This window comes from Empidonax traillii, unplaced genomic scaffold, assembly GCF_003031625.1.
Source record: "Empidonax traillii isolate 1590-97213 ecotype Southwest subspecies unplaced genomic scaffold, ASM303162v1 scaffold498:size1131258, whole genome shotgun sequence".
Taxonomy (NCBI): domain Eukaryota; kingdom Metazoa; phylum Chordata; class Aves; order Passeriformes; family Tyrannidae; genus Empidonax; species Empidonax traillii.
In genome coordinates this window covers 692735-714526 of record NW_020955691.1, presented here as the reverse complement: position 1 = coordinate 714526, position 21792 = coordinate 692735, and the positions used below count along the sequence as shown (strand labels likewise).

The window sequence follows — 21792 nt, the reverse complement described above, 5'->3', positions numbered from 1 at the left end:
GGCTCTGGAATTATTGATGATAGGGCCATGTCACTGAAGCCAGTGATAAAAGATCAAGTTAACATCCAGAATCATCTCCAAAAACCTCAGATTTTCACGTTTCAGGATGTAAAACACAACCACCTTTTTGCACTCAGTTTTCTAACATGACAGGCCCTGTTTGAGTGTCTTATTCTGGAGCTAGAAGCAATTGCTGGACAGTATATGAAGGATACCATATGGTATTCCATATTCAAATATATGGTTTTCTTGCTGAACAGGGCAAGATGAAAAGGAAGGAGGAAGCTTTTCAGCCAAGTAAATAATTCACACAGAAGAATTTTCCCAGAGTATCCAACCTTCTCTTCTGCTTGCATCGTGATGATGCAATTGCTGTTCCCTGATATTTATGTACCTTTCAAAATTTCTATTACTATTTTAGCTCTGTGGATTGTTGTGAAACAGCATTCTGAGAGCTATCATGAGTCATGGTGATGGCTTGGTGGGATTTGGGTGCTCTTACTGTGTTGTTTGTGCTTTCTGTTTGGATGAAAGACCAGACACTTCCAAGATAAATGCTCCTGAACTAATATAAACTTCAGTTTCTCTAAAGACTGTTCTGCCAAGCTCAGACACTGGCTTTCTTTAAGTGCAACTGCTGGTACAACTCAGTTGCACAAATGTTTGCAGAATCGTACAAAGCAAAGGGTCGCAAAGAAAGCTTGAGATAACAGAATGCAGGAAATCATCTGCAGCACAGATTTTAGCTGTTAAAGGGTGCTGAGCTCTTTTTGTGCTCAGAGATGCTTATTGTGCAGAATCTTCATATGTATCAAAGATTAAACTTAGGCAAGTGCTGGAAGGTTCACTGCTCTGTGACCTGTCTCTTAGACAGCTTTTTCAGTCTTGTACCTGTTAGAAAATGTTTCCTGTTCCTCAGAGTGCTGTTACCTGCTCCAGCAGATAAGGATGGTATGGAGTACTGTACTGTATGTGATGACTGTTCACTGTGGCTGGTTCCTTCTGCTGAAATCAAAAGATATTTTATGCCTTTTTTGCTTCCCTCATTGATCTTAGGGCTCAAACATCTAAGTATTAACTGACTTTGTCTGTCACACTTTGCAAAATCCATGATTTCACTGAAGGAGAGCATTCCAAGCTGCTTTTGAGAAACCTGATGTTTGTGTCAGGTGACAGAGGATATTATAAACTGACTTCTTGAAAAGGATCCTTGAGGACCCTGTGCTGTCACTGCGTAAGAGTGGGATGGCCGCAGGTGGGACTGGTTGGCTCTGGGGCAGCGAGTGCCTGGGCCAGCACAGGAGCTGTTCAGGCGGTGCAAGGTGCCATGTTAGCCAAGGTGTAAATGCTCTGCTCCATTACAGCCTCACTGCGCCTCCCAGGGAAAGAGCCCGGGCCTGGTGTGGTTCAAGCTGCTGGCCCCAGCCTGCTGAAGCCCAAAGCCCCAGCCTGAGGACCCTGGTGAAGCTGTGACCATGCCAGCTGCTTCCTCTGGCTCTGCCGAAGGCCTCCGGCTTCCTGTTCGGCTGCCTGTAAAAGCATCTTTCTGCCAAGAAAGCGTGAGTAATCTTGCCCAACTTCTTGGCATTTGTTGGCATAGAGTTAACCTTATGACTCTGAAGGAGGTTTCAAAGGACACCCATTAACCCAGGGATCCAGTGCTTCTGGGAATGGGTGAGGCGTGGACGGGACATGGTTAGGTTGGTGAAGAGGTGAGGAACTGGTAGGAGGAGACACATCTGCACCAGGACAGCTTTACTGCTCCCCCTGAGGGTCAGGGGAGAACATGGACCTCCAGATGTGGAATTGGAATGGGGAAGGAAATGCCCATTCCAGGGGCATCCAGAGGCCAGGGCATGGAAGACTGACATGAAGCTGGAACAGGGCCAGGGTTTTCAAAGGTGTTTCTTGAAGTAGAGGGATGTTGAGAGAGATGAGTGGAGGGGGCTCTGGGGGTCAGTGGTGGAAAGAAGGGCACTATGCACTGGCAGGGCTATAATACAATATATATATACTATCCAGTACCCACTTGCCCCTACGAGCAATAGAGAGATTCCTGTGTGGGTCTGCAGTGTTGAAAACATCTATTTATTTTGTCTACCTCCATGATTAGGAGGCAAATTTAGGGCTTATCTACTTGGGGAAATCCCTGTAAAATAGGCTAGGGTATGAATTTACAGCCTACTTAAAGACCCAGCAGTAGATGCAGTGTAAATTCACACTTCAGCTTACTTCACAGGAACTCCCCCGCAGAAACAAACCCTCAGAGTCACCTCTGTACCTCAGTCTGGTGCTAAAAGTGAGTGGAAGCTTTGCAAAATGTGGGCCTGCAGTTCCATTTTTATAGCTGGGTTTTTCTGTCTCCTGGGGCTTTTTGCAGCTGCTATAAATCACTGTTGCTTTGCTGAGGCTGGAGAAGCTGGGCCACTTTACACTGTTCAGGATCTGACCCTTTGCCTCAAGTAACCTTTTTTATCAATCAGCCAGAGGGTATTTTCCTTTTTGCTGGCTTCATTATTAAGCTTGTTCATTCACTCCCACCACTACTGATGGCTTTTTTTTTCTCTTTTTTTTTTCTCCCTGTGAATTTTGTGTTGTATCTTTCCTCCCATGTAATTTCCTAATACTGAACTAGTGACAGAGTGGGCTGCTGGTATTTCATCTTGTGGCTGGAGAGGTCAGGCTGTTTCTGATACAGACAAACACTCCATTACAGTAAACTCACAGAAAGTTTCCTTTTCAACCTGAAAGGAGAAGGAAATGCACTTTCCACCAATGGGCTTTCAAGAATGATTTCTGTGAGCTGAACTTATACTAAAGGCCAGTTTGGTCATGTTCTGTGAGCAAAGGGAAAAAAAAAAAGAGGAAGACGTAATATTTTTTCTTTCTCTTTTTGCTGAGATTTGGCTTGACTCTTGGCTCCTTATCAGATTAGAGTCCTGCAGGGAAAACAACAACTCTTTGCACTGTGAGTTGTTGAAGAAATGGTCATTGCTGATGTCCAGCTAAAAGAACAAATGGATTTAAACCTTCAGAATTCTCTGTCAGCTTCTGGTATTTAGGGAAACTTGCTTTTTGGCAGGAAGAACTTGCTAATAAGGCAAATACATAGCACAGTACATTTCTTGCTGTACTCTAGGGCAAGACTAAAAGGACTGCCCCTGTCTACTTTATGGCAGTTTAATTTAAATTTATTAGACAGCTCCAAGGTATACACAGGAGTCTAATCCTGTAATCCATGGTGGGGCTCTGTGTACCCAGTATTGCAGTGTTCCCTGTGCATGGAATAATTTGACATAAAATGTGCTCTCTACTTCTCAGGAGAGAGCTAATTTAACAGAGTGTTGTCTTACTGCTCACTACTTGGACTTAGCTGAGTTACCCTTTATTAGAAAGACACAAATAAAATTAATCGAAGTGTTGAAGGAACAGGAGCTGCAAGATAATAAATATTTATGTTCCAAACATGACACAGTATCATAAATCAATAATTTTGGAAGAGATTTAAGTCTTCTTTCTGCCTAATTACTTTATCTGTGGCACCAGTTTGCTTAAATTTGTTTTTGTGATAACTTGAATTATTTTATACCTCTCCCTTCTACAGAAAATTTAGTATTGATTTGCTGATTTCCTCTTAAAAGCAGTCAAAAATCTCCTGTTTGCGAAATTAAGAAACCAATAACATGGAGTGAAAACATGCATTACACTGGTTTGCCTGAGCTCTGTGATTTGTTGGCACTGACACACGCTGCCAAGTACTAAAATAAATGTTTTTATTAATTATGTACCGGTTTATTTTCTGTACTGTCCTGGCATTTTACCTATATGAAAAAAATGGGTTAAAGAGTAGTTAAAAGTTTGGTTCATTTAAGTGTGGGAGCATATTATCAGTTGAAAAATGTTATTTGAAAGATGACTTTGAGCTTGAAGCTGTTCTATTATTGGAATGAACATGGCAAGGTCAGATGCAGACCAAGTGAAAAGGAAGTCAATGGATGTGTTGGCACACATTTGTGGTGGGTGTAAGTCACAAATGTTGTGTACACTTGATAGTCTTCTCCCATCTTTCATAGACTGATTTTTATTATTTATGAAATACTTGCAGGGAAGGGACTGTGTGCTCCTGCTGCTCTTGGTTTGTGGTGTATCTGCCTGCAGCAAATGCAGAACTTGGTCTAGGCAGCCTGGTTAATTTATAAGCCTTGGAAACAGGATCTTCTGAGGAATAGTACGGGACAAACTGCTGTAAGTAGTGCCTTCAGAGCGTTCAGTTCATGTTGCTTAATAGGCTTGTTTCAGCTGGTGGCATGTGCTTGGATGTGACTGATCTTTTAAAAGCTGGTTGGTGAGGGATGTTGTCCTAAGCTTGGGGAGCCCAGTGGAGCAGTCAGTGCCTGGCTGCTTGACACCGTGTGCTGACTCAAAGAGAAACCCTTTTTCTTTCCAGATGTAGCTGACATAGACACTGCAGACATTTGCTCTCCTGCCTCAGCCACAGGGTAGGTACAAGCCCAGCCAGATCAGTATCTCACTGCCATTGCAGACTCCATGCCAAATCTATGTGTAAAGACATCTCAATTACTCTGGTCAACATTCCCATGTGGAAAGAATGGGTAGGATATTTCAGAGGGAGAACAATCCACAAGTCAGTGATCAACAAAGCGTTAAATGAAGAATGATGTGTGCCACTCGCAGTATTCACACTTACAGGGAATCTTTTCAGAGCCTGACTGTGCCGTATTTCATCGATATACCTGCTTAATGTGTTCAGAATGAAAATGCACAAAATCCCATTCCCCTCAGGAGATAAAGGGCTGTGTGACACCACACAGCTGAGTGTTTCAGAGCCAGTGGAACTTGATCCAGTCCCTGGGCCTGCTCCAGTGGATCTTGAACTGCCCTTTCATGGGCATGGCAGAACCCCCACTGCAGCCAGGACCACTGGAGCATAAGGTCTGTGTGTGCAAATCTTGTACCTCTGTGTGATGTAGTGGATCCCTTGGGTCATTTTACTCCCTGGCAATGCAGCTATTGCTGAGAGAAGCCTGGCAGCCTGCCCTGCCTGGTGTGCCCCCGCAAAAGCTTTGAAGCCAGCAGGAGAGTCTAGCTGCTTTCCCACTGCCAGAGCTGTGTTCTTCCCTGCCACTTCCCCAGCTGTGCATCTTGGGCCCAAGCAGACCCTCTACAGAAGGGTTAAAAGTACTGCAGAAGCCAAGCCAAGGATATAAATCAAAGCTGTGTTGAAAGCACGGGGTTACAGGTGTTTGTCTGGACAGAAAGTTTCATGCAGGATACCAGGATCATCTCGTGACCTGATTTCCAAGCTGTTGGGTCAATGGCTTCTTTTCTTCTCTGACTGAAAACACAGACAGCATGTGAATTGGCAGTGGCCTCTCTGTTGGACAGATGTGAGATACACATCGGCACACAGGGAGGCTGTGGCACACTTGGGTCTCATGTGGAACAGATGGTGACTTCTATGGGAATTACCTTCTGGGTTGTTGTCACTGACATTAGTGGGTTTGGATTACTGCTTTCATGATAGTTTTGTAGGTTATTGTGTCAAGAAGCCACGGTCTGAGTTCTTTTTTTGTTTGCCTTGACCATTACACACGTTCAAAAGAAAAGACCGTTCAGGTGGGATGTATCTTATCTTCCTTGATCTGTCTGAAGGCCAGGTCTCTAGTCAATGTGTATGGATGCTCTCTGCTTCTCCCTCATCACTGAAGGTAACCAGAGTGATTCATTGGGGATGTATGAGAGTGAATCATCCGGCAGCACTGTCTGTCTCTGCTGGTGGTAGAGAGAGCCAGGATGATTAGCCAAGCCTAGACATTAACTCTAGGCTAAAGGGGCATGCTTTTCTTGCTCAGAGCCAGGGAAGTGTAAGTTTAATTTCCAATTAGCAGTATTTAGACGCAAATGAGCATAAGAAGAGCCTGGGGTGCTGCATGTCTGCAAAGGCATCTGTTGCCCACAGACAGATTGATGTGCTGCAAATGCTTCAGCATTCTACATGTGGCCAGAGCTCCTCTTTGCCACGTCTTCAGTGAGCATCTCCTGCATGATGAGACACAGAGAGGCTCCCTTTTGCTGAATCTGCAGGGACTGCTGTAACTTCTGGCAGGATGTACATAGACAGCTAGGTTGGACATAGCACAGAATCATTAGGGTTGGAAGGGGCCTCTGGAGATCATCCAGTCCAACCTCCCTGCCAAAGTGGGGTCACCCAGAGCAGGTGACACGGGAACACATCCTTTGGAATATCTCCAGAGGGAGACTGCACATCCTCCCTGGGCAGCCTGTTCTGGTGCTCTGTCACTGTATCTTAAAGCCTAGTAGAAGCTGCCAGTGGAGTTCATCTATCAGAAACCTCACTCCTTGTTTCCTCATGCCAGCAGCATATCCAGGTCACTTAGAGGCTGGAGAAGATAAAAGTGTGTCCCCCTTCCCGTGGGACACATCAGCACCTCTTAGGTCGGTGTTGCTTCACTCAAACCAGGCAAAGCAGGGGCCACCTTTTATGATGTTAAGCATGGTGCTGTTGACATGATGTTAAATGAGCACTGGAACGTAATTAAAATGGCATCCTTACAGTTTCTGGAAGACCCCTCTTTCTCTGGGAGAAGGAGAGCTGCTCTGTGTCTTATTTTGCTGTGATCAAGTTATTCCTACTGGACAGCGTGGAAGACAAATCAGGGAGTTTTGGAAACCATCTCCTGAAGAGAATGAATCTGGATGCAGTGCAGCTGGCTGTAGAGAGGTGAGACCAAGCAACAACTGCAGTACACAATTGCTATTCCTGTTGTCCCTCTTCATCTTCTTTTTATACATATATAAATATGGTCTTAGATTATCTGAGTTTTCCAGCTCAGGCATGCTTTAGTTCTGGTGTTGGCATTCAAATCCAAGACTATTTATGGAGATAATCTGAATTATTTCATAATTATGAGAAATCCTGGGGAGGCATCTCAGTGTTTACAGAGGAGCATCTTGCTGTACCACACTCCAGATATGTCAACACAGCCAAATCTCCTTTTAGTGTGTTATAGTTTAATTAACTCCACATCTTGAGTCATAATCTGCTTCTCTGGGGCTGAAGCAAAGTATCACACACACACAAAAGACAAGATGCAAAATCTAAAGAAGTAATTGTGATCTTTGCCACTTGGATTTGGTACCATCTGTTAACATGGCTTCTCCTAAAGTTTCCAGTTTGTTGAATTGGAGTTTCATGCCATGGATAACATTTCCCTTCATTGTGAAGCTGTGAGATGTAGCTCCCCTGAGAAAACCACCCTAGCAGTCTGAGATCTGGGGCATAATTGTCTCCTGCTCAAGATCATCCTGCTTCTAGAAAGCAGCAGCACTGTTTGCTGTAGCTGAGGATCTACTCCATGAAGTCTTTAAAGGCCAAATTCTAATTGGGCAGTGAAGCAAACTGTCATCCCAGAGAACCAATTACCATGAAAACCTTGGCAGAATTTCCACAGGTGTGCTAGATGCATCTGGACTTCCCAAACCAGAGATCAATCTTTGCCTTCTCTAGAATATTACTTTACTATTAACTTTGTCTGTTTACCCCTCTGTTAGAAGGGTTGGTATTTCTGATTTTTCATGCTCTTTTTCACTACTCCTGTCTTTCAAAGACAAGGTGTTGGAGGGATTTCGAGAGCTGAAATACTGAATGGAGATGTTTGTAGCTGTTGAGTGTTTCAGGGGTGTCTCTCACATTGGAACATCCTACACAGAGGTGTCTGTGCTCACCAGGGTGTTTGCTTGTCTGGTCTACTGGCTGAGGTGAAAGTGATAGATTGCTACACCAGCATCTCTGTGGTGCCCAAACCATCATGCTGTGGGGACACAGGGTCTGGTCAGCCTCTCCTGCCTACCAGTTCCTCCTGGGCTTCCCACACCTCTCAGCTCTCTGAGATCAGTGGTACATCTCATTGATCTTAGCATTCATTGTGAAGACCTTGGCGTGTGGTTTGTTAACCTGGCTACTCCAGGGCAGTTTGCCTCTCTGTTCCAGTGGCATTCCCGGGTCTGTTCTTCCAGTCCTCCACTTCGAACCCTCCCGATGCTCCACCATCAAGTTTTTGGGAGATTTTCCTTGTGTGTGCACTTTTCCACACATTGGTTACCACTTCTCATGCTTTTCTTGTTATTCTCACTGGTGTGCAGAGCCTTGGCACCATATATGACAACTCTTGCCTCTGTCACTGTCCTTGCTAAGCAGCAGTCACATCTCGCTCATCTTGCCCTTACACACTGCAGAGACTCATGGCATCAGGTTGTGTATCTTCTTCCTGTGTAGAGTTTTATGGTCCTGTTTTTTGTTGGTCATGTTGATCAAGCAAGGACAGAGGGAGCATGAAGCACTTAAATGAGATCAAAGTCTCTCTTGAAACCTGCAAAGAGGGTAACCACCATTCTCCTAGAACAGGAACAGAAAAAAGCAGCTTGTATCGCTCTGTGTAACGATCATAGCAATAAGAATGGGAAATAGTACACTTCCCTCATGTCTTTTTGCAGTTCAGGAGTAGATGAATGACAATTTTGGTTCCTTCTCCTCAGATTGAGGAGCGGATGACTAATGTCATTGTGACTGGTGCCATCTAATTGGTTCAAAAGAATTTTCTGGTTGTTCCCATGATTAGCATCACTTCCCATCATGTGCCAAGCACTGGAGTGCAAAGACCTCCTTTTGAACTGTCATGTTATGAAGAAGATGTAGAAGTACTGGGTTTATGAAGCAATTCAATGTATATAACGTATGTATGAATCAGTATTCTGATCTTCTTGTGCAGCAAGTCATGATGACTGATCTATTTCTACAGTTGCTAATTATATTATGTTAAAAAATACTTGGTGTTGAAGTGACTTTTATGCGAAAATTCTGTGAAGTTGAAATTTAAGAAGGACTCACTGGGATGGTATAACTGAAATATTTTGCTTTGAGTCAGTTTGATCCATTTCAAAACAGTTTATTGTGTTGCTGTGGGTTACTTAATGTTGAGTCTGAGCCATTTGCGTGAGCTGCTGGTATTTTTGGGACAGGTAGCATTGTATCCTGATTATTTCTTACAGCATTATCTCAACCTCTGCATTATCTAACCAAGGGTGTGTTGCAGTCTCCCTTCTTACCTACTGTAGTGCTGGATCATGGGAAAAAGGGACAGAGAGCCTCACTCTGGACAGGTGAGACAAACTGATGTCAAACTGGGTCAAACCAAAATATTTTGCTTTGGTTCAACTCATTGAAATGAAGTGTTTCAAACCACTTCGTTCTTTAATCAAAAGGAAATAACATGTTTGGCACTTGCTAATTTCAGATTTATGAAGGCAGGGGTGTGAATTTCTCTTAGATGATGAAGAAACATCATCTAAGATGGGGGTTCCACCATAGTGCACCGTACACCAGCCTAGGGAGAAAAGGGCTTTTATGCTCAGTTTGAAAGAGGCCAGAGCAAAAGTTAACAGTTTAAAGGAGTGAATATTACAGTAGCACCTTTGGAAGGTTAAGAGGGAAATGTCAGTACAAACATGAGAAAAGAACCTGACATTGTAGCACAGACTCAAATTAAATACTTAATAGGCGTGTTAGAAATTTGCTGGGGTCAGTCACATAGAGCATTCATACAGCTCACTCTGTAAGGACAGGAGAGAAGGAGCAGCATTATCCATGCTTGTCCTGAAGCTGTGGAATAATGGACAGACTTGGCTGGTGAAATTAGAAAGAGAGAAAGAGCAAAGCCTATTTGACAGGTGGGTACAATTTAAGCCACCTACCTGGGACGAGTGGAAAGATCCTTTTGATTGACTCTTGGAAGCACTTTTTAACCAAATGTCAGTGCCAATGGACACTTTTATGTGGATATTGCATGGAGAGGCAACATGGCAAAAAAAATATCAATGTATTACCATTTTGGGATATGTTGAGGCAACTCTTGTTTCACAAGGTAGAAGTTACTGGGGAGCTATTTAAGCTGAGCCTTACCAAGAGGACTTACCTGTGCATAGAATCACAGGCTGGTTTGGGTTGGAAGGGACCTTTAAAGGCCATCTAGTCCAACCACCCCTGCAGTGGGCAGGGACTTCTTCAACTAGAAAAGGCTGCTCAGGCCCTGTCCATCCTTACCTTGACTGTGTCCAGGGATGGGGCATCCACCAGCTTGGGGAGCCTGTGCCAGTGTTTCACTGCCCTCATTGTAAAAAATGGCTCCCTTACATCTAGTCCAGTTCTCACTTCTTTTAGTTTAAAAACATCACCCTGTCCTATCCTACAGACCCTGCTAAAAAGTTTGTCCCCTTTTTTTTTTATGAGCTCCCTTTAAGTATCTACAGAAGGAATGTTTAATGAAGTTGGAAATATGAATCCACGTAAGAAAGAGGTTTGGATTCCTGGACAGACTGTCAGTTTGTACAGACCTGGATTGTAAAATTATTTAAAAAGATTAAAATTGCCAAGAGTAGTTAATGTTTAACTAATGTAGTTTCTCAGTTTATAGGGCAACTAGTATGAAGTAGATATTAGATATTCATTTGATCTTAGTCTTGGCTTTCAGCATCATACTTGATTATATTCTCTGGTTGGGTTACCAGTCAAAATCTGGGTGATAACACTGGGTAATTTGACCCAGTCAGAGTTGTCTGGTTGCACAGATATGTTGATGAAGTAAGGTGGGGAGACACAGCTCAAATGTTCTAATTGCATGAGTAGTAAAATCATGGCACAGATAACTTAGGGAGAAAGTGGAATATTCTTGACTGAATTTTTGCAAGAACAAGTGTGACAAATGTTTTTCAGAGATGGTCTAAATTACTTATTCTACTTTACAGCAAGTGAAGAGATTAAATAATCCCTCCAGATCACCTCTAGGCGTGGATTTTTAACATTCTATAAACTAGGCACTTTGGGGTCTTTTAAGATCACTGATTCTCAGGTGGGGTCAGGACAGGGAAAGATACGGTACTATGGAAATTTTCCTCAGGGAAGGTGTTCATACAAGTACAGCTTTTGCGATTTACTGAAAAGAATTATTCTTTATCTGCTCTGCAGAACCTAAGACAAGAATGCCCAACTTCCCAGGCTGAAATACTGCACATCAGACCAGCAGAAGCATTCCTGGAGGCTACAGTAGGTTATATGAAAATGTTAAAATGTTTTTGCATAAGCCTAATTTTATTAAAGAGTTGTGTTCTAATGATGAGGAACAAAGGAAGGGCATGTGAAGAAATGTGCAGTTGCATGGTTTTCATTGGCTAACAGATCATGAACTGTGTTTGTAAAGATTATTCAGCAGTTTCAAAAACCAAAAATATTTAAGAAAATCATGCCTTTCTGGAGGCATCTGGCAAACAGATAAAGAACCAAAGTTCATTAATAGATAAGTCATTGCTTCTGTGTCCTTGCCTGAGATACCCACACAAAACTCTTGCTGGCTTCAGCAGGTGATGTGGTCAGCCTGGGGGAGTGTGGCCTCTTGACCAGGCTCTGGCCTGATTTCAGTCTCACATTGCCTAAAATCACCAACAAATCAGTCAGAGAGGAAAGACTGCCTCAATCAAGGTCCTTCTTTCTCCCCATCCTCCTCTCATCCTGCTCATTGCATTTTCTGCTCCTCGCATGCCCAGGGTCTTGCTGACCCTTTTTCAAGGTGGTGGCCACGTGGCTGATCTCCCTGCAAAGCCCTGACTTGTGGGTGATAGCCACAGAACTTCTTGCCTTTGCTTGGCCACCACTGCTTTCTTCCAGAGTACCTTGCCCTTGCTACAGGGATGGTTGTTGCTGGGGCTGGTGAAGCAGGGGCTGATTTGCAAATTATAAACTTTCAGTAATTCTATGTACTTTTATACGGAATTACAGAAGTACTGATTTAATTGACTCCATGGATTTGCAACCAGCAGTTCAGCAGCTGCTTCATGAGCCATCCTTGCAGGAGGGGAACGTCAGAGGGATGGGTGAGTTGGATGCTGAGAAGTGGGAATTGATCTAGTCATCCCAAGAGAAATCATCCCCATTTGTGAGTCAAAGCCTGCCTGTCTTGCCTGAGATGAAGGGAATCTCCCAAGGGCAGCTAATCTTGCACGATCGCATCACTTCAGATCAAACATCATGATATGGGGTCAATAGATAGTTCTAAAAGTACACGCAAACCTCGTTCAAATTCACACACAGCTCTAGCCAAAACACAACCCCAAGCATGATCCAAATAACCTCCTCCTCAGCCCACCTTCATCACTGTTCTGCTTCAGTGGCAGATGCAGCACAGAAAAGATGCCTGAATGCTTAATTCAGAAATTTACTGTTTAAGGCATTACTTGTATGAACACCAGCGTAACACGTAGAATACCAGTGCCCTAAATTTAGTAGGTTTGTCTGAGTCATTTTCACTCTGTGGGAGGGCTGTGAAGACACTCCACAGAGTGGAGAAACTTGCTGGTGGTGTCTGTCCAATGAGATTATTTTTTTAAAAAGTCAGAACACAGCAGAACTACAGATATATGTTTGTGAGTAAAATGCAGTTTTGTTGCAGACTTCAGCACAGGAGAGGGGCGGTGTTGCTCTCCACCCACTTCAAAAGCTGAAGTCAAGTTTGACTCGTACATATCTCTGACACTGAAATAGGTACAGAATTTTTCATGGCAGCAACACAGAGACACAGGTAAACACTCTGGCTGCGTGATTGGGAGGGACACGGTGTGGTGTAATCCCCAGATTTGTCTGTGCACTCGCATCTTGTTTTCAGATCTCCTAGCAATAGCAGCTGAGTTGATACAATCCTACATGTTACCAACCAGCAGGCAAAAGTTATTCCAGACTTACTCACTGAGAGATGAAGTGTTGTCCCACTGAAGAGCAGGTGACTTTTGCCACATAAGCCAATCAGTAGGGCTAGAGATACACACATAGTCTTTGAAATAGATGTGGGCACAAGTAGTTAGGTGTGGATGTGAAGGAGGCATTTAGACTTGGTGTTCTGAGCTGATAACACCTTTCTGCCAGTCTGGATTTTATTCTTGCTCCATTAATTATCCTCTCTGAGTGAGTGCAGCTGATTTCAAGTTGATATGAATTTAGCAATTTCATTTTAGAGAGTCTTTCTGGGACCCTGTGGAATAAAACTGCTCCTCTCCTCCAGTAAAAACCTAACTTCAGTGCCTTATTTTAGCCAGAATTGATCATGTTTTTATTCTGAATAAAAGTTAGTTCTAGCTCAATTTATGCACTGTATCCTGTCTGATATCAACCATGGCAGATATGTAAACATACTTGGGCTTGACCCTATGACCCTGATTCTCATGAGTGGTGCCGCAGAGTTCAGGGCTCTGCTCACACACACCGGAGGATTGGTTGTAATGTGTTTAATGTCAGTGAGATGAACTCTGTTTCTAGAGAAGCTCTAGTAAAATCAAAGGCTTGTTAATAGAAAAAGTAGTTAGCTGTTATCCTAAACAGAGCAAAATGCCAAATGAAATCCTGCTCTGCTATTTGTTCTCATGCCGGCATTTAGCTGCCAGGAAAGACCAATCTTATAAACATGAAATTATATCCATGGTAACATGCAAGACTTGTTTAATTTTGCAGCATGTTAAAAGGTACATTAAAAAATTTTTGTATTTTACTGTTGAGAATAGCACTTGTGACTTTTAAGTCAGCTATTTTAACTCAGCCTGAGAGATGTTGACTGGTGAAGGTAAGGGCCAGAGACACAGCTCCTTCCTCAGAGCACTTGTTGTTGCTAGACATTCCCAGAAGGTATTATTGCTTAAATACAGCTTGTGTTTTCTTTACCCAGATTTCTTTAACTGGGAAGATATGACAGGTTGTGATATTGGACTGCAGGGAAGCTCCACCTGTGCTGTTCTACCCTTCGTGAGGGAGCAGTGCTGGGCTGTGCAGCAGGCATGCTCCTGCCCTTTTCGGGTGAGTACTGGATTCAAGGAGCCTACTTTGTGATATGGCACCCTGGGATTATAAGCACCCTTCTCAGGAGCTGCTTAGTGACTCCTGAATCGTGATAGAAAGCAGACACTGCTCACAGAGCAGGAGAGCGGCTGGAGCAGGGAGCAGACTGAATTAGTGTCTGGGCTGGAAAATGTATTGGGAAAAGTAGCAGAAAGATCCCAACTTTGAGCAAAAGCTGAAGCTGAAAACTGCAGATGGTTTTCTTGCCTGTACGATAATGTCAAACCCAAAAAAAGGGAGTTTTCACACTCTGTTGTCTGTTTAGCGCAAAGTGAAAATTATGTACTGGAAAATGGAGCCCCATGTCTGGAGAAAACAGCTCTGACTGTACCTATACAGTCCCATACAGGGCTCTGTGGAAGCTGGGCTTGGCTGCTTTAAGAAGGTATCTGAAGTCTTGAGCTCTCTTTGTTGTGGAGTGAAGGGAGGGAAAAAGAGCAATGGGATGTGTCCTCGGTAGTTTTTATCTATTAACACCAGCATGATAATGCCACTTGAAGTGAATTGTGCCGGGAATCACTTCAAAAAACTAGAAATTCCATCTCCAAGAGCAGCAGAACAGCCTGTGCTGGTTGTGAGGGCAGGGCCAGAGGTCACAGTGGCTACAGGTGGATTCCACAAAGCATGTGGAAAAGAAGGACAGAAGAACAGGATGTTCTGGTAGCTACTGTGTGTGTCTTGAAGCAAGGGGCTGGTGGATGCAGTAGCCTGGGTGTGTCTGGCTCTGAAAAGACAGCAACATCTTTGAAGAATTCACATATATCTGCTGTCTTCCCTTTCTTCCCTTAGCTGTTCTCCAGGGTTCTTCTTTTTAGTTTTTCATTTTTAATTACACAGAGGTGAGACAAAGATGATACTTCGTGTAGAAATTTAGCAACACATGTACTAGCATGAACCTGTCTTAACAAAAAAGTGGAGATAATGTATCAGCACAGCCTGTCTCCTCTCTTGGATAAATCCCTTTTTATTTAGGAGAGACTCAGACCTGTCTCTAGCTGGACAAGGAGGTTGGGCTGTGCCTTTCCTGCTTTTGTAAAGTGGCCACAGACCATGTGTTCCAGCAGGGTGAATGGTTTGACACTGTGCCTCAGTTACTGGAGGTCCTGTGTTCAGCCTGGGAGAAGGGAGTGTCTGGGGTGCCTTACTACTAAGTTGTTTGCATGCTGGTGCAAGAGGAGAGAGGTGAAGCACCAGGGAGTACCAGAGTAGCATCCTGGGGGCCTGAGTCCACAGTAACTTTTTACATGTGACTTCAGTGAGAGTGGTCTGTTCCATATCTTTTAAATATTTTATCTTTAGGTGCTTAAGATGAGAGCCTGGGAACCTGAAGTACCTAATTTTGGAAAGAAAATTACTTGTTTGTGGGAAGTTTACTTAAGAGACTTCAATGGTCATTCTGTAATGAACTTTGCATTCTGCCTTGGGTGGTGGTGTCCCTCATGGGATATGCACAGATCAGCCTGCAGAGCTGTCAATACAAGGCATATTGCTGCATCAGCCCTGTGGATGCTCTGGTCTTTGCTCTGGATCTTAAATCTAGTCATGCAACTCTTCTCCTCTTGCAGGATGATGGTATCTCAAGCCCTGTCTGCTGGGTTCTTCCTGCTTTCATACTGAAGAGGTGTGTGGGAGAAGGTGGCCAGGCATACAGTGTTGTAATAACCTTCTACTGATGGAGGCACAGTGCTGGTGTGTGCTGGAAACGCACTCAGCAGTGGATGCAGCTGTTTCAGCAGAGCTGTGCCATCTACTCACGAATCTTGTGGGAGCAGGAGTGAAACAATACTTGCTGCAGAAGTCTGGGCTGGAGGGCAGTGGTGTGTGTGTAATACTTGAAGTGGGGTGCCATCCTAGCCATGGGTTTTACCCTTCCCATCCCAGTGCACGTGGCCAGTTGTGTGCATGGAGCTGGGATGTCTCCTGCTGCTGTCATTTCTGCTGGGGGAAGCCTCATTTAAAAGGTCCTTGAACACTGGCCAGGAGAACTGTGGCACCCATGGGGACACACTGGGACTCAGAGACTCTTGTAACTCAAGGATTTCCCCTAACCTTAACAGACCTCAGGGAAGACCTCCAGCACTTGGATCCTGAGCTCAGACCAGCCTCTGTCGGGTATCTCTGAGGGGAATTTAATTGAGTTTTCCTCATTTCATCATTTAGTGCCCACTGGTGGGTTCTTCTGTTGAAGAGACAACAGAACCCACTGAAAGGCTATTTTTCCATGAGGGTAACTTACTGGTGACAGCTTTGGTGGGTGGCTACTGAACCAAGAGTGTCAAAGCCAACATCTAAAATGACCTTTAGGCTGTTTACTCAGAGCAGTAACAGACTCGCCCCCAACTTCCTGATAAGGCCATCACTTATCAAGAAGTAAGAAGAGCAAGTGGCTAGATATGGAAATCACTGTGGGAGTGAGCCTGATTAAAAACATACAGCATCATACAGAGGTAATATTACTACACTGGTAACCTTTGCCTCTTCTGTGGAATATGTGTACAGAAAACAGGACAATTACCAGGAATTGGGAAGAAAAAGAAATATCTATTAAAAGTCAATTTCAAAACAAATTGAAAGCCTTCTCTTAGACTGACGTGTATAATTTAACTCTAGTGTCTCCCTGTACTCCATGATTCTTTTTCCTAACTATGCAGTAAGGTATCAGAAGTCAATGATTTTCCTCTCACTTAGGTGAAACTTTTTAGAAGAGCAGTCTAAAGTAAACCAAGAGATTAAGTAGACACTGAAAATTCAGTAAGATCTTAATAGCTAGGTATGCAGAAAGCTAAGTATTGAATAGAAGCCAGTGAGTCTGGTTTTCACTCTCATTTAGAAAATTAGGTATTTACTTAAGATGAAGTTTTTATGTAATCATAAGACAAATATATACTTTAATACATGCCTTGAGAAGTCCTTGGTATTTTAATAATCTACCTCAATAAGCTATGTTGTAGCATTTCACCATCTCAGACTAAACTTGGTTTTAGCTAATGTTCACCTGGTTTTGTTCAAGAGGTTGTTTTTTCTTTTAATTAATTTTTCTGTTTATTTGAGTCAAAATAGCAGCACCCTCTAATCCCACTTTTATATTTGCTAGAGAATGTCTAGACCGGCTGGTGTGAGGGTTTTCATCCTGGAAGGTTTTAGTAAGATCCTTCTCCACTTGGTATAGACGTCACACAAGTACTGAAACTGAAAGTTTCAAATGCGAAACAGCACCTAGCAATAAACTTTTTCACCTTTTTTTTTTTTTTTAAAGGGAAAGAAATACCATCTTCTGGCAGTGTTTCCTCTCAAACCTCAGAGACTTGCTGATCTGTCGTGTAGATCTGTACTGTGGTTGCAAAATATCAAAACAGAACTAAGGATTTTTATATCTACTCTTCCCACCCAGTGCTCACAGCTCCTTCCCCCTTGCCTGTCTGTCGGGTAGTTCCTGAAGGCGTTGAGGAGACAGGAAGGGAAGGGACACAGAACTGACCATTGGACAGATAAATGGACAGCACTGCCAACAACTGAGCCTCATTTCTTGAGGAATATAGCCTGAAAATGCCTTGATAATTAGAATGGATGATGAATTTTTTATTTCTTGAGGAAAACTACAGGGTTTTTTGAGGGGGTTGGGGAGGGAAGCGAGGTAGGAGCAACTGGTTTCCATGTCAGATTAAGGAACTGGAAGTGTTCTGGGTAAATGGTCCGTTCTCTTCCTTAAACTCTGGACTTCTTAAATGTGAATGATGGTTTTCTGTTGTCTTGTGCTGTTGTGATTCATCATGAGAATATTTAGCAATGATGCATGTTGAACATGGAATCCAGTTGCAGCTATGAGGTCCATGAAGGATAATGACATCCAGACCATAAATCCAGTTAAGTCACTGGGATGTTCTATTTCTTATCAAATTTTGGAATTTTCTCTGCAATTTTCTATGCAAAGCAGGCACTTGGAGTGGAAAAGGTCATTTTGATAAAAATCCAACTTTTCACTAAAATCAGTTCTCTTCAGCACCCTGTCCCAAAATCTGTTATGTTCACAGTGTTCCAGAACAGCTTTACCATCTGTCAGAAACATTTTTAGGTAACAAATTATTCAACCTAACTGTGCCCTATCTTTGCCACACCAGTTGTGTGTGTCTTTGAACTTCCTTGGGATAGATAATCCTGAGGCTCCCCAAAGCTGGCAGAAATCCCGAGACACTGAGGGGGACCCCCTAGAGCCAGGAAACAGAAACGTCAGGAGGACATGGGTGTTTCTGAAGTACCAGCCCTCTCTGAGGAGAGATGTCTTTACCTACTACTGCAGAAAGTGTGTTCCAGCACGGAGGTAGTGCTGTTCCAGAAAGGAGCGTATGTCTTGCTCTCCCTTTAAAATGGAACCTCCTTTGCATATTGTGTATGCTGGTAGGAGGTGGGAGGTCACACTCAGACTCTTCCTGACAAGATCTGAATTCATATTATCCACCTCCAGTTACTGCCTAAAATGTATGAAAAGTGCTCAGATAAGGGATTCTCTTTCAGCCGTGTGTCCTAATCTCTAGGCTGAAGATTCAACCCTCTTAGCATCAAAGCCTGAATTTTTGTTGCATGATTTCAGCAGGTTTAGAGGGTAGTCCCCTATCCAAAACCCTGTGGTTAAGGCATTTTTTGAGGAGGTGAGAGACAAGGGTTTGAACTGATGAATGCATATCTTATGCTTCCTTTCAAGAGCATGCTAATTGCAAGAGTGTGATGTGAGAAGCAGACTGTGTTGCCACTGTCGAATTGCTTACTCGGCCTGGGTTTTAAAAGCAAGTGGCCCCAGCCAAGTTTGGGAGCCCAGGCAGCGCTGGGTCAGTGTGCTCGTGGCTGTGCTGCCTTCAGTGTGGCCTTTCTGGGTCTGGGCTTCAGTCTATAAGGGATTTCGGTCAAGTCTCTGAGCTTGCGGAATATCTTGGGGATATGGGAGGCAATCAGAGGGCAGGGGCATCTCCAGCTCTGGAGGGGGCAGATGGGAAGTCTTTTCTGCCCACAGTGCAGGGCCTAATTTTCTCCAAAAGCTGATTTGTAAATGCAGCATGGCACTATGAGAGTTGTTGAATATTTTGTCATGAGAGCACTAATGAATTTGATAGCCACCACATTCACCAGTTGGTGCAACAGATTTACCCATCATTTCTGAATTTAAGTGAATGGGACTTCACTTGTGGTTAAAGTTTTGGGGGAGTTGGGTTTTTTTTAAGTCCCTTGCTGGACTGGGACTTTTAAAAGTGTTATTTTGTCTCCTCCTTATCTCCTTCAAGATAAGGTTTTCTTGTATTCTGAAATGATGTGGCAGAAGGCAAAAAATAATCTCGTGACTCATTAGGAAATAAACAGAGGCATAATTGCCATCTGTGTTGCAGTCCATTTAATCTTTTCTCTCTCCAGTCATGGAAAAAAGTTAATAAAAAGAGTTGACGTCTGCTTTTGTGATATTTTTGAGAGAAGCTAGCTTAAAAAAAATTACTGAAAAGAAAGGGAAAAAAAAAAAAGCCCCAATACTGGCTCTATACATTATCTTAGACAAAATGGATTAAATTTCTGACACCCTACTCATCAAATTCTGACCTTGATTTGACCCCATTGGCTTTTTACTGTTTGATGTTCTCAAACGATTTGGTGCCAGTTTTCCTTAGTAGTGCAGTTAATTTTGAGTGTTAGATAGAGATCAATAGTCATAGCTTGAAATTGGCACCTTTGGACGAAAAATATGTTGTGTGGCAGTAACATAGATTTGATAGTACTTCAGTTAAGAAAATGGTGTACTCTTTCATTATTGTTTCCAATGACAGTATCCAGAGTGTTACTTCATTCTCCTAGCAAGCTTCTGACAGTCTCTAGTAATATCTTATCTATCAAAGAGTTTTCATTCCTCTCCTTTCATGCTTGACTTCTGGAGTGGAACTTTATTTAAAAGGTCCCTGAAATTAGAAAGAATGACCATGGCACTTCTCCTATCAAGCTGCTCAGTAAGAAATAAACCCCCTTACTTCTAGACTTGTGTCTGGCCTCCTGCTTGCCCACATTGAAATCTCATTTACTCTGCTGGCCATCTGGGGGAAGCTTGGCTGTCAGGAGGAAATAAGTGGCCTGTTGGATAAGATCTAATCTTCTCACAGGTAGCTGGTTTGCATACTGGCATTAAAAGAAAGGGTGGGAATGCCATTCCTACTTTTGTCCATATGAAAGTTCCCTGTGCCTTGCTTTCAGCCCACTGCTGCCTTCAGAGGTGAGCCTCCAATTGAAGGGGGTGTTTGTTCCTCCACTGCTGCTTGGAGTATCTGCCTCCAGAGTATCCAGCTGCTCTGGAGTACTCTGAAGCCCCCTGGGTTGGGGCTCAGGCAGTCTCTAGGGCACAGGATTTGCCAGGATTCTCCTCCTTTCTGTGGGGTCCCACCCCAGAGCCCCTGGTACTGTGGAGGTATAATGAAGCTCTTCTTCAGGCTTCCATCAGTGCAGGGCCTGAACATTTTGGGGAGTTTTCAGCGTGCCACTAAAATCTGGCCTCCGGTGTGCCCTTCCTCCAGTGTAACTTTGGAAGTCCTGACTAGTGTAATCCAAATTTGACAAGTGGTTGAAAATATCTTTTTGACCAAATTCAGTTGAATTATATACGTGGAGGTGGGGCAGAAAATGCAAATAGGCCCAGGAGAGGAGAGGCTGTGGACAGCAGCAGTGGGGAAAGAGATGTCGTGACATCCCGGATACAGAGAGATGTCAGCCATGGCTTGTACCTTCTTTGTACCAGGGAAGAATCCAGTCTTTGGACATAGATGAATAAGGAACCTGGATGCAGTGTTCTGCTGCTCCTGGAGTTAATTGATTAGTTTTGACATATTTCCTAGGAAAATAACACCTCTGGTTCAACACTACTTGAAGAACATTGCTGTGACTCTCCCCAAATCTTGATGAAGTAATTCATTTGTCAGGTGCCTTCTGAAGAGCTTGTTGAATGCCCAGCACTAACAATTTCAGATCAGCAAAGTCCTTAGAGTTTTTTAGGCCGTTTACTTGAGAACCAAGTTCCCAAACACTTTTTACCCCAGTCACACATGTTTTACACCAACATTTTTTTACAACTTGGAAGCCAAATTGCCCAGTTTAAAACCATATCAGCTCCCACTGATTTTGTTCCTTCAGTCATGATACCTAAACTTGTTGGGGAAGAGAGTGCATAATATGCAGAGCAGTGGTTTGAATGATATGGAGGATCTTTGAATGGTGTAAATAACTGACAATCCAAGAAATTCAACAGAGCTCTGCTCATTTGCAGTCACTGAGGATCTACCCTGTGCTATCAGCTGGGAAGCCTCTTTGGATCAAAAGTGCACAGGGAGAGACTTCCAAAAGGCAAGACCCTCTTACTTTGTTAAGAAACCTGTGGTATATCAGCCCTTCCTAGCCAGTAATCTGAAGTGATGGAATCTGAATGCACATACAGACTACAGGGAAAACAGAACAGGGCCTGTTTCCAAAGGATTCCTCTTGCCTCTGGAATAGGCATCTCAGCAGAGATGAATGGAAGCAGCAGTGGCAGGTGCACCATGATGCTTTTCATGAAGAAGTCAGACCTTCTGGCAGAGGGACTGGCCTCTGAAAGTGGTTATGTTTTCCTTTCTGCTTTCTTTAGAATTCGATCTCTGGAAAGTGTGTGCAGATAAAATGGGGAAGAAATATTTCTCCATGACCCTAGGGCTATTTAGCAGAGGAGCAAGGGCAGAGTGATGGATAAAGACTGCTCAGAAGGGATATTGTAAGTACCCATGACTCATGCCCTTTACCTGACAGAACCTCTTGAGGCCTGTGGA

At 43.4% G+C, this 21792-nt stretch overlaps 1 long non-coding RNA gene across 6 annotated transcripts in view; it reads left to right on the top strand.

The window, feature by feature from the left end:
- LOC114063883 overlaps window positions 1-21792 on the top strand; it is a 60114-nt gene that overhangs the window by 23980 nt on the left and 14342 nt on the right. For 4 of the 6 annotated variants that reach the window (XR_003572631.1, XR_003572630.1, XR_003572629.1 and 1 more), the window contains one exon: window positions 13803-13930. The exons of 1 other annotated variant lie outside the window; for it this stretch is intronic. This is a non-coding gene — a long non-coding RNA (uncharacterized LOC114063883). Of the gene's footprint in view, window positions 1-6597; window positions 6764-13802; window positions 13931-21792 lie in introns of all 6 variants that reach the window. One more of the 6 variants, XR_003572633.1, reaches the window with a different exon arrangement.